The 13,624-nt window shown below is 43.7% G+C and overlaps 1 long non-coding RNA gene across 1 annotated transcript; it reads right to left on the bottom strand.

Moving 5' to 3' along the window:
* Window positions 1-8,779: 8,779 nt before the first annotated feature.
* LOC139434102 (uncharacterized) lies at window positions 8,780-10,917 on the bottom strand. Its single transcript, XR_011643527.1, has 6 exons — window positions 10,758-10,917; window positions 10,313-10,368; window positions 10,139-10,212; window positions 9,576-9,645; window positions 9,349-9,447; window positions 8,780-8,911 (listed from the first exon to the last, which is right to left on the bottom strand). It is a non-coding gene; the product is annotated as an uncharacterized lncRNA (long non-coding RNA).
* Between the last annotated feature and the right edge of the window lie 2,707 nt (window positions 10,918-13,624).

Below are 13,624 nucleotides of genomic sequence, written 5' to 3'. Positions count from 1 at the left end.
GAAGTTAAGAAACGGTGGTGTAACTCATCATGTAGTAATATATTACTGTATAACATGCTTTCTTATGTATATATCCCACTGGGACATTTGGATCCAATACACCAGGGGTTTTCAAAGTGCGGGAAGGTGAGCCTCCCCTCAGAGAACATAAGAACAGCCGCGCCCCGCCTCCCAATTATTATTGCTATTATTATTAATATTATTATTATTGTTGTTGTTGCTATAATGCAGGGGTATTCAATTGTATTTCAAAGAGGTCCAGTAAGAGAACATGTCATTAAACGCTCTGTTTTCGCTGTCGACCTTTGCATCCTTTCTCTTTTTTGAGCAAGCCATTTGAAATGACTCCGACTGTTTCTCTCTTCTTGTCTCGTCTCGGTGTGTGTGTGTGTGTGTGTGTGTGTGTGTGTGTGTGTGTGTGTGTGTGTGTGTGTGTGTGTGTGTGTGTGTGTGTGTGTGTGTGTGTGTGTGTGTGTGTGTGTGTGTGTGTGTGTGTGTGTGTGTGTGTGTGTGTGTGTGTGTGTGTGTGTGTGTGTGTGTGTGTGTGTGTGTGTGTGTGTGTGTGTGTGTGTGTGTGTGTGTGTGTGTGTGTGTGTGTGTGTGTGTGTGTGTGTGTGTGTGTGTGTGTGTGCAACACACTGAACATCAACGTCAACTTTGCCTCCTTATTACAGAGTCTGCGTCTTTGATGCGCACAGGCGGATGATGCAGGGATGCAATGTAGACAGGAATAAACGCAGATCATCCTCTGGCTGCAGCCTTGACTGACCGGTACTTGCTTTTGATCAAAGGAAGTTATTATTCAAATTAAAATAAAGGGTGATGCCGGCCGTCAGCGAACCGAGACGGCCGTCAACGGCTCGCATAAAGTTAGCTGAAGTTAACTAACTAGATTTCACTGTTTCTCGTTATTTTTTTGTCACGCTGCGCCTCCCCTGAAGCTCTCTGGCGCCCCCCCGGGGAGGAGTACCTCACACTTTGAAAACCGCTGCAATACACTAATCTACAATAAGACATTTTTACAGACCCTCTCACACACATGCACACACACACACACACACACACACACACACACACACACACACACACACACACACACACACAGAGAGCATATTTGGGGGCCAGCTGCCAGCAAATGAAGGATCTCCCTCCCACTTGTTATTGTGCTGTCTGGGTGACAAGTATACCTATAGAGTGAGTATTTATTTCCGGAATGTTTTGTTCCGTTTTCCTGCAATGATGAATGTTTCTTTTATAAATCCATCGCCAGGCTTTTTAAACCATAAACAATATTTCTCCAGCCCAGATTCCTTGTGCAGCAGTCTTGGGGAACCTTGAGATTTCCAGGCTCTGATTTAATGGCTCGTAATTCTTGAAAGGCAATCCTTCTTCGCCCTGCGACGCTCAGATGCACCATCCTTCCGGCAGCCCTCCGCGCCCGGCCTCTGCTCCCCTCTGGATCCCCGGGCCGGTCCAAACGCCACTTAAAACTACTCAGCTGGAAACGCCATCATGCCCCCGTTCTGTCACTGGCATTGGATTATCTGCTATGGGCTGACAGGACAGAGCCTCCTGTTACAGTTTGGTTGTAGATGTGAGAGTAATGCTACCGAGAGCCGGGTCAGTCTGGGATCAGAAACACGAGGACGTTGTTCAGATATGCATGTCTCATTCTCTGGATATCTTATATTCACTTCCCCTTCCGAAATGTATGACAAAATATCATTAAACATCGTTCATAGGTTTAGAGCCTGGTCAATTTGATGATTATAGGGAGGCCCCTCATGTGGACCCAATACAGAAGTTACGTAGAGGGCAGGCAGAAGTAAAACATTGGCTAAGCTGGAAAAGGATGACCTATAGTTAGTCCCACATAGTTGATTTGGATCAAAAGCAATATAAAGACATTTCTCAAGATAAAAGTTACGTAAAGTCAACATTAACGTAACCACTCCTCTGGATGTCTCTCGTCGTAGAGGTTAAGCTCATTTTAAAATGGCCAATAAATGTTCCCCAGCAAATCAACTAAGTACAAGGGAGAAACAACAGCAAGTTCAAAAAGCAATCATTTGGCCGGTATCTCTTGTGTTGCTTCCTCTCCTCATGTGTAATCCCTGGTTTCTCGCTGTGCCTTCATTAACAATGGATGAATTAATTAGAAACCTTCATAGGATTTCTGCACAGTGAACCCAGGAGATAAAAGACATCCTATTGCTCAGACCTGCTCCTTTCCTTCTGCTCTCTTGTTGCGCTCTCTCCTCCCTCTGCTCTTAATTGTATTGTTTGCTTGTTGTGTCGATAGCAGGATTAATTTCACTATAGATCAGGATTATTGACCTTCTCGTCAATGTTATTTCATTTCTGTAAGGTGCTAATTATAGGGAACAGGGGAAAGCAAATTGCACTGTAACTTGTCTCACTTGCTTTCCAATAAAACGGAAAGAAAACAACATGAATTCCCTCTGTGCTGCCCTCCTTGGTAAGGTAAATTCAAACACTAGCTCACTGTCTATCTATGGCATCTAGGAAGGATACCAATGCTGGACTTGATTGGTCGACTTTCTGTTTAAAACACTGTTGAATATTCTGACCCATTCTCCTCCACCAAATGCCATTCTTGTCACAGTCACTGCTTTTTGTTCCTCTCACTTCATTTGAGAGAGGGAGAGGGCCCAGTTCATAAACAATTAACCGGCTGGATAAGTGATACACTCAAGCGCTAACAGACCTGAAAAACATTGCGTTATAAATTCTGGTAATTGAGTGGAAGGGAGGTGTGGAGCACCCGGCCGCTGGAAGTGAGACGCTGTCAGTTTCTGAAAGATCAGGAGGTCGGCCCTTTTGCATCAATTACATCTACTAAAGGAGAGGGCCACTTTTAAAGTAGAAGGACATAGTAATGCTATGCAAGTCTTTAAAAAGACAATCAGTCAACAAATCAAAAAAGCTTTACAAGAAGAGTAATTTGCCGCTATTATGACCATTTTGTGTACTTCCAAAGGTCTTCCAAAGTACAGTGAGCCCTAAGACCCTCTCATCCTCCCTTTTCTCCCCTTCTCCACCCCTCCCTCCTCCCACAGTCCTCTAATGAACTGAAAGGTCAGAGCACTAATAAAACTATTAGCAGAAATGAATCTCTCAGATGTGTTAATGCACTTTTAATTCCTGTTAGCAAATTTCATCCCCCAGCAGTTTGCTGCCCGCTAATGAGAAATAAAACGCACCGCTCTAGGGAAGGGGGATGGGGGGGAACGGGTCGATGCTCCGGCTACTCCACAGTAGACTCCACACACACACACAAGTCATATACACTTACTTTGCACCTTACACACACCCTGGATGTGCTGGATGTTATTCACGGACCGAGGCCTGTTTTCAGCCCTGTGATTCTGCAGGGTTAATTAAAGAGCACATCTCCATCTGTTCTCATTCAGCCTTAGCCCAGTGTCACACACACACACACACACACACACACACACACACACACACACACACATTCCTCTGTCACTCTTTGTCATCAGTGGAAAGGTGAAATAACTCGACAGTAAGGTGTTCACAGGGACACTGATAAGCATGCTGTGACTTAAAGGACATGCTCTGGCCTCCCACCCCTCCTGTCTCGTGACCTCACTAATGAGGGACAGTCGGGGCTTGACCCTGATGTCTAGAAGCCACCAGAGAATATCAAGCCACTGAAGGTGTGACGTTCCCCGTGTTGGTGTAAGTGTGTCAGCCCGCTGTCACATGGGACCCTTCAGGGAAGACCAGGTTTAAAAAGTAATCTGGGCAAACTTGTTCCACTTACAAGGTGCACATGCAAGTGGAAAAAGGAAAGCAACTCACTGCATTAATAAATAATTAATGAATGATTGTTCTTACATGTAGTGGGAAATGTAGGGGAGCAGTCAAGAAGTCTGACGTCCAGAATAATAAAATAAAAAAAAATAAAAAATGTAAATAGTCCATAAAATGTCAAAAAAGAATGACAAATGAGCATTACATATTACTAGAGTGCACAATGATGTCAAAATAGCTTTCTTTATCTAAAAAAGATGTCCATACAAGGGTCAGCAGAATTTTTGTATCAACACTATAAACGTAGTAATACAAGTTCAAATGATATTTTTTCTGTCACATGATTGATACATTAATCAAGTGCTATGCTTTAACAATAAGTTGGGAAGATGACCTCCATCCAAGCGGGCCTCTTATTTCTCCTACAGTGACTGGTCGACAGCAAACTGTGAAAAACCACAGTGCAGTCCCAAATGTACAAAACACTGAGTGGGAAGGTACAAATAAAAAGCAATAACTGAACTGTGTGGTTGCATGTTATTATTCGTAATTTCACATTGGTACAGCTAATTACACACACAGAATATGTTTTGTTTAGCTGTCGAGTTGACATACTGTACTTACAGTATAACATTTAATGTATTCTATCCTAAGCTATAAAAGGCGACGCTATCAAAGAAAGAATAAGATAGAAAAAAAAGACTCCGAGGGGAGGGGCCGAGACATTCTATTACCATCGGAGCCTTTTAATCAATAAAGAGATAAAAGATATTTTAATCAAAGACATATTTCCTTGTTTGTCTAATGCTTCTGCCGCCGCCGTGCATATAATCTTTAAATGCTGAAAAGGATGCATAATGCTCTTCCAGGGAGCCACTCATCCATATAAACACAAAACAGGAGCAGTCAGCAGAAACACACACCAGCGCGCAGACACTCCATAGACGCCAAATTACATTAGGATGGGCATATTAAGGGGAAATTGCATCCTGTAAACTAGAATATTATTTCTACACACAAACACGCTGCTTGCACACACACCCACACAAACCATTCTTCAACATCATATTCCCCACCCCTGAGCGCACAATTCAGTAACAGATCCATAAATGTATTGTTTTGTGCAGGTGCATGGACACACACATACACAAACCATAAACACAAAGCATTAGTGTTTGTCGGACATGCAGGCATCCGCTGGCCGTGGCTAAAGCGTTCCAATGAGATTAGAGGGGTAACCGGACCCCTTCCAGGCCCGCTGGACTGAGCTCACACCGGGCTAACAAGTCCAGAGGTGGTGGGCCGGCTGGATCAGGTTCCAGGAGCTAATGGGTCAAATACCAACTGACACCTAATTGAGTGATAAAGAGTGCACATTTAGGTGGGGATAGATGAATGTGTCTCTGTTTGTGTGGGGTTCATTCACCTTTACATTCCAGTATATGAAGAAGTTTTTAGTCATAAATAACCTAGGTGTGTGTGTGTGTGGTCCCGGCTGGTGCACTACTTAGGGTGCATCAGAGTTTGAACATGTCTGCCGAGCACCGGGGAGCACAGCAGCAGCTCCAGTAATAGTGATTCATGCTTTCCGTCAGGCCCCCTGACAGGCGGGGTTCGATCCCCTGCTCAGCGCGCTGTAGCGGCAGGAACAGCAGCCGAGGCGGGCGCAGGACCACCAACATCATCATAACTGCTGAGGGAGTGTTGGGCTGCTGACATATTGATCCACCCTCAGTTAGGAGATTTGATAGATTGACCTCGGACTCTTGACTTTAAACCGTAAAAGGGAGGAGGGCAAATCGGGAAGTCGGAGAAAACAATCAAGACAAAAGGCTAAAAGAGAGACACCATTGACTGAGAAGGCCATCCAGTGAAGCATGTTTCATTCCAGAGTGCAGCTAATGATTATTTTCATCAGTGATTGATTTGCTCACTTTTCTACAGATAATCCATTCAATTTATAGTCTGAAAAACAGTGGTAAACCGGTATGGCTTTTTAACAGCCAATGCCAATATTTAGAGAGCAGGGTGACTAATAGCTGACATATATATATTGTTATTTTTGAATCAAGTAAAACAGAACAAGTTAATACACAAAACGCTGAACTTTGATGATCATTTATCGAACATTGTTAATGTGGGCAAATCTGTGTTTGCACAATCCGTCTGCAGTGCCCTTTATTACATTTTTAATGTATCCAGTGACTCAAAAAACGTAACTTTGTACAACCAAATTACAGAGTTGTAGAGAGCATCAGCAAAAAGCTACAGTCATTTAACCCCCCAAATAAATTAATTGACAGAACAGTTTTATCAATAGACTCTCTAACACCTGAAGTCATGTATAATACTCGCTCGGCTCTTTATACGACCTGCGGTCTTACTGCCACAACCTCAGTTACATCTCATGACCAGAATCTGCATATAATAGAAAGCGAAGAGACAAGATATCCATGAGAAAAAATCCCTTACTCCCTTCCCCCACACCCACAGCCCAAAGCCCAGCAACTCGTTGGACCATCAGGTTAAGCCTCACCCCAAGCCTCCTTTGGGCCCCGTGGGGCTCAGGGGCCAAGAAGGACCAGAGCGGGTACGGGCTCACACTAACGATGGAGGAAACCGTGTCCAGTCGGCTGGAGCCTGAGCAGAAGACCCTGCCCCATTGTTCTGCCAACACGCTGACAGCCGGTGATTTAGGACCGGGGCTGCCCAGGAGCGTGAGGGGAGGGACAGGAGCGAGGGAGGTCAGAGAGAGGCTCCACAGGCACCCTTCAACAATCCTACCCGAATCCCTCCATCCATGAGATGGCAGAATGAATCATGGCTGACCCAGCGCGCGGCCTGGGCCTGGCCTCTCTCTGCCTCTCTCTACCCCCCAATCGACCCCCTCCTCTCCCTGGACAAACATGACAAATCTGGTGTTTATTTACTTAAAAAGACCTGGAGAAAGAGCAAAGGGGGGCAGATAAAAACTGTGTAAAATCAATACAGAGTTAGTTCCTGCCCTAGTGTTGCTCTTTCCTGTCTGTACGGCTGCAGAAACCCAAGCCTAATAAGAAACCCAGGTGAAGAGGAACGCAGGTGGCGTCAGGAAGAAGCACATAACGGGAAAAAGGGCTTGTAGGGAATGAGGAGATAGTACAAATGCAGTAGTACTACAACCTAATTCTATCGACTTTCTATAATGACTTTGTCTATGGATGAGTTACACATGTTGAGCGTTGAGTGGGGACATAACAAATAAAACACAACAGCCAAAGTCTAAGCTGTGGGTGATGTATGTGCGTTAGGGCTGTGCGATTATGGCAAAAATCATAAGCACGATTATTTGGGTCAATAATTGATATCACGATTATTTTGACGATTATTCATTGACCATTTATTGGACCTTAAAACAAATAATATTTTACCAATAAACAAGATCAACAAATATGTTGGAGCGCACTTCCAAAACCATACTAAACATATATTATTAATATGATAAATAAAAATAAATTAGACCAAAATAAATTAAATCAAATATGTTGCAGTGCACTGTCACAACCTACTGAAAACTCCTTAACATATAGCCAACATGTTGGTAAAACATATTCATTATTCCACTCAGTTAAACGTTGAAGGCTGGCCAACCGTCATGGTCCAGAAGTAACAGGAAATAAATGTTGAACTACAATTTAAGACCAAATAAAAATGTTTAGGCCACCATGGCAAATGCTGGTAGGGCTGCCCATGTCATCTCTTAAAGATGTTTTACAAGAAACACCAGCCTGTTTACATGGTCTGGTTTCAGAGATGAGCGCAGGCAGGTGACGAGCCACCTGTACTGAAGACCCTCAGCCACGCCCCGACACATGGGGTGACGCCGGCCAATCACAAAGCTTTGATGCGTTCAAGTGCATTATTCTGGCACAGGAATATTATGTTACAGGACATTAAAGATAAAACAGAATATTGTTGTTCTATTTTTAGACACATCTCGCGATCGACTGGTTGAGCACCCCTCGGCTAGACCAGAGCTATTTAATAGAAGAGTTACGACACCGGAAGTCCAAAAACGGTTATCGTCACGTGGTTCATGTAGACGAGGGATCGTTCCCCGGAAGTTCATGGCGGGCAATGTGAATGCATTGATAACAGGAGATAGAACTACGATTTTTGGTAATTATTAGTGAATAAAGTTTTTGATTTGCAATATTTATACAACAAATCAATATGTGTATGTATTTACATCAATATGTTTTAAAAAATAAAATAGAATTTGCTAATATTAAGTGATAATATTAGGATTAGTGGGAATAACTAGTTTACATGTGGCTAACAGTGCCTTGGTTAAAGAGCCTGTTGCTGTTTATTTATAGCTTTGAATTCTTTAAAACCAATATTATCTTCTTAAACTTGTATGGTAGTCAGGAGCATCATTTTCTAATGTGTATTGATACATTTAGAGGGAGGGGATCTAAAGTAATACTTTAAAATTCAGATTGGATTCATTTCTACCATTTTCTTAAATTCATGGTAGTTTCAGTAATCCCCTGGTAATTGAGGACACAAGTTATCTAAATGACTAATGTCATCTTTATGGCTTTCAGAAAGGACAGGAGATCGACAGGTGACTAGCAGCAGCAGCAGCATGATGATGATAAATGTGTTGTTTTAGGAACATCCATTGCAAATACATGGAGTTCAATAAACATTGAAGAGCATATCATGCAGTTTGTCGGTGCCTTTTCCTCCGTGTTGTCCTGGTTTGCTGTGCTGCCTCCTAGTCGCCACCATGGTTTGCTGTGCTGCCTGGGGATGCTCAAATCGCTCAGAGAAAGGAGTATGAATGTACGGCTTCCCCACTGACACAGAGCGGAGGAAAAAATGGCTGGCTCAAGTCAGCAGGAGCAATTTCACGACCAACAGCAACACAATATGTGATGTAATTATATACAAACACTGCATTTGCACTTTTTCACAAAACGAAAACCACACCATTGGGAAAGCTTAATGTTTTGTTTAATACAAACAAACAGGGAAAGGCTTGAAAAACACAGAGTTGAGACTCAGGGTGCAGGGTGAGGGTCTCAGTGCAGGTATTCAGGCTCCATTGAATCCCCCTCTGGTTCTTGTGCTGAAAGAGGGAGTAACAGACAGGAGAAAGGGTTATACACACAGCACACCTATTGGATGGGAAATGGCCTTGGGGAGATAAGGTGTGGTCTCTGTTCCCAACTGAAGTTATGGAACTTTATTATTTGTGAGTTTAACAAAGTATGACAAATGGCATCAGTAACAGATGTGATATGAATTTCTATAAAGTTGTCTCACATTCTTGGTCATGTTTTATATACAGTATATAATGAGTATAACATGTCCAGTAAGTATAAAGTGTTTCCTAATACTGTGTATTCAACCACTATGGAATATGTATGTGAGCAGACAAAACTGAGTTGTTCTGTGTGTGAAGTAACCTCAAGTCACTCCGCGTCCGCAGGCACATTTTGATGCAGACCAGTTTGTCAAGACAAAAAAGGGCAAGACTAGGCTGAGAGCAGAGGCTATACCCACCATCTCCGTGCATCGCCCTGTGGTCAAAAAGAGAAGGGTCCCTGCACCACGATTCACCCCGGGACCTGTATCTACAAAGCCCATCGCTCATGATCACAGCTATAGTGTGAAAGGTGACACTAAGAGTTCATACTTATTATACCTGTAACAAAAGTAATATTTGTTATTTTTAAGTGGTATAATATTTAAAATGTTCGAAAATGTACAGTGCCATGTCTTCTACTTACATTAGTCTCAAAGATTGAGGGAAGAAGGGATGAGGAGACACAAATCATTAGAAGATTCATACGGCTGAGGCTGAGAATTGAGGCCAAACAAATCAGAAATGACAGAAAAAAAATCAAATTAAAAGATGGCCATTTTGGAAGCAAGAGCCAATCCAAAAAGGTGAAAAGGAACAACAGCAGCCAAGCTACCACATCCAGCAACCCCCAAACAGATCCACAGCTGCAATCATTTCCATTAGCCGTTGCAATGGAAATATTTGGACTAAACATTGCTCTTCCACCTGCCAGCACCCAGCTAACATCACTGCCCCTCCACCCGTAACATCACTGCCCCTCCACCTGCCAGCACCCAGCCAGAGGAGCGCAAACAACAAAAACAAGCAAGGTGTCCCGTCATGTACCTGGAAGTTTGGGTTGGCAAAATGGAGTAAGAGAGGGACTTGAAAAACCTTGGTGGCTCTCTACTCATGTTACAGTTGTCTTGGTTACAGTTCTCAAGTTTTTTTTTTAAATATGAAATAAAAAAATTGAAGTGAAATCAACCTCTTCTCTGGAGAACACACCTTGATTTCTCTGTCTTGTGAGTTTGCAGTCTTGCAGTTTTGCTCCTCCACCTGTAACATCACTGCCCCTCCACCTGCCATACAGTAGGTTACTAACAAGATTACTTATATAATACAGTGATAGAATACATGTTTAGTTTGCTTACTTATATAACACAGTAGTATTAAACGTACCTTGTGTTTTCACTCTCACTTAAGTCCCTCTCCCTTTGCCATCAATCCAGAATCAGCTGCAACATTATACAGACAGGTAATAATCAACAGAATCACAAGGACACAATATGGCTCTGCTAAAAACACTCGCTCTTAAACGCACCGCAGTTATATTTATCTAATATTTAACTCCCTCCACCCCCGCATACAATCCCGTTTAGAAGCCCCTCTTCTCTAATTCAACATGTTGGACGAAATGACATTAAGAGAACGGAATTTACAATTGAAAGGCTGTTCAACGTGTGTTGCTAACTTGCTTCGGTATGCTAGCTTAATCTGTTATCTGTAAACGTTCCCTAATTCTACTAATTTAGGGATAATCCACTGACATCCTTTAATACACATGTTCATTAGAATCAGATGTACTGATAATATCCGCAATATAAATCTTTAAACTTCTTCTTACCTTTAAAAGTCCGTCAAGAACGGTCTATTATGCTGCAACTCCACAGCTCTGCCAGCCTTGGCGCTAACTTCCGGGGAACGATTGAGAGGCTCCACGATCCGCCATTGCTGTAAAAAAGTGGTCCATTGGAGTGAACGGAGATGTCGTAACTCTTCTATTAAATGGCTCTGGGCTAGACCATAGGTCTGTTGTCGTAGCAAAGTAGTCAGCTGAAGCCACATCTCTCTCAACTTCCCCACGGCATTTGTCATATAGTGCAGGCAGCGCAGACCTGCTGAAATAATACCGAGACGGCATCGCGTAACGCTTGTCCAACATGTTGACAAGTTGCTTAAAGCCCTGGTTGCTAACAGTGCTAACTGGGCACATATCTTTAGCGATGTGAAATGTAATGGCACCTGTAATATCTCTGTGAGCTCGTCGCGTAGGCCGTTGCTCTGTACAATGCGTCCTGAATCGATGATTGTGATGATGTGGTGGATGAAGTCGAGCGGGCATCTGCTTTTTGTTGTATTAATGCCCGGTCGTATTGCACTTTGTGGTTGTATTTCAGATGATTAAAGAGATTGGTTGTGTTAGCGTGTGGTGCCAACACAACCTGGTAACAAATCCTGCACTGTACTTTGTTTTGCTCCACGTCGGACTCCTGAAAGCCAAATTACTTCCAAATAGTGGAAATAGTTTTACCCTTCTTTTTAAGGAGTTGCTGCTCTTGTTCTGACATCTTCGCTCGCGCTGAACACTCACAACACATGTCACTCCCACGTGGCCGAGTGGGCTTTTAGGGAGGGGCGAAAGCGCACCCAGCAAAAATAATCGTATTTTGTCAATTATGCTGTTTTCATAATCGTCGCAAGCCATAATCGTAATCGTGATTAAAATACGATTAATTGCACAGCCCTAATGTGCGTAGACGGAGACATGTGAGATATAATTGGTCTCCAAGTTAGAGTCCAGACAGCAGAGCATTGAATCTACAGAGCCTCTGCTCTCGCCACATGACAAGGAGAAAACAGATAAGGCTGGCTCTCAGGGGAAAGGGAGGGTGGCCATCGAGCCAACCCCCTGAAAAGAAATAGCAGCGGCGAGCTGTCAAGGATTCTGTCATATCCTACATCACGTCAGCCGCCCATTTCATCCCATTGCTGGCAAACCATGCACGCTGTTGTGGCCAAGGATGAAAGTGCTGGAAAATGGGAGTCATTGTAAACCATTTTCTGCCCAGGACCCCCCCCCCACCACCACCACCACCATCCCCTCTTCTTCCCGACTCCTCTTGAAGACAAATGGGTCCAGGGCAATGACAGAGTGCCTGGTCCACAAATCACCAGCGGCCGGTCTGCTCGTCCACTGCTTCCTCCTCCCCCGCTGCCTCCTCCCCCGCTGCCTCCCCCCTGCACCCAACCTCACCCCTCCCTGTCCGTGGCCCCTCCATTAGTCATGTGCACACGGGCAGCAGCCAGCAGCCGTAATTAGACAAGGACAAATCGCCAGCCACGGACACGGACGAGTCCGGCCGCTAAATAAGGCCCCGTTTCCATACCGACCAGTGGGCGGCAAGTACGGCCGAGGAGAGAACTGGGGTGTGGGAGACAGAAACTGGAAGAGCTGGGTGCTGCCCAATGCACCCTGCCATGCTCCCTACTTGGCCTGGCAACTCATAATCCTTCAGGCCCATGGCCCGAAGCCACCTCTCACCCATACACCCTGAAACCCTACTCACACCAGCACACCCCTCAACCCCATTCCCAGTAGCAAGCTGGTTGTATTCATGCTGGTCTTAGTTCTCCTTCTTGCTCACACTATAGTTTGAAAGGGAGCGTCCTATGATACACTTTGTAACTGAGTTTGGAAGGCCATCATAAACATGGATATTTATTTCATGAATACCAAACTTTTTTGCTCCCTTTTGTCAAAGAGCTGAAAGTGTAAAATTCAAGATAGTATTGTATTTCAATACCGACTGTTAACAGAGCCAGGCATTCATCTTTCAAGACAAGGGCGAGACAGAAACCTCATACAACCCTCCATCACATTCCTGCCAATGCAACACCACTACGTCACTTGTTTTTGTAGTGGTCAAACCGACTCCATATAAATAAATTAAGTAAACAAAGCAAAGCTGGAGCAATAAAGAGGTTTCAGGGTACATTAGGTGAAACATTAGAAGATGGTATTAGAAAAAATGAGAACCCATAGAATCAGATTACACATGAACGGCGAAATGGGCAGTCAACAAAATATAAATTACAGCCATGTGATGCTAGAGCAGTCTGAATCCACAGAGGAGTATCAGTAACAATTGCTTTGGCCAGGTCACAACTGCAACACACTCCCTGGGCAGAAGGGGGTTGACTGCTAAACACACACGCTCACACAAAACACACACGCGCACACAGCATGCTCCACCAGAGCAAACCTTATTGATCCGCCTCCTAATTTCATAATTAGTTTTTATTGGATTTCATAATCGTCATCACGACACATCAAAAGAAACTCAAAACCCCAGCAAGATTTTCTGCCCTCCTCAACATAATTTCTTTAAACTGTGAAAAGGAAGCCATGTATTCAATTCCAAGTCCCCAGCTGTGAGAGAGACCCTTTAAACTTCCCTACTAAAACTCCTTGGACAGCAAACACTGCACAAACACACCATTTCTCCCATGTGCAGTAACTGATATTTAGCATTGCACATTTTCTGCATGATCTGCTGCTATTTGTCACACTTCTGCTCACTCCTTAGTTGCCTCTCACTTGTAGCACTTGTTAAACATACTGCAGCATGAGCAGCAGAAAAATGTGGAACTAAAGGAAAAAACACTCGACCTTTACTGACACTGATTCTGGTTATATGTCGTTGACTCGTT

The sequence above is a fragment of the Pseudochaenichthys georgianus genome, chromosome 7 (genome assembly GCF_902827115.2).
Source record: "Pseudochaenichthys georgianus chromosome 7, fPseGeo1.2, whole genome shotgun sequence".
Lineage (NCBI taxonomy): Eukaryota > Metazoa > Chordata > Actinopteri > Perciformes > Channichthyidae > Pseudochaenichthys > Pseudochaenichthys georgianus.
Note: the sequence above shows the minus strand (reverse complement) of the source record. Positions and strands in the feature narration are given on the sequence as shown.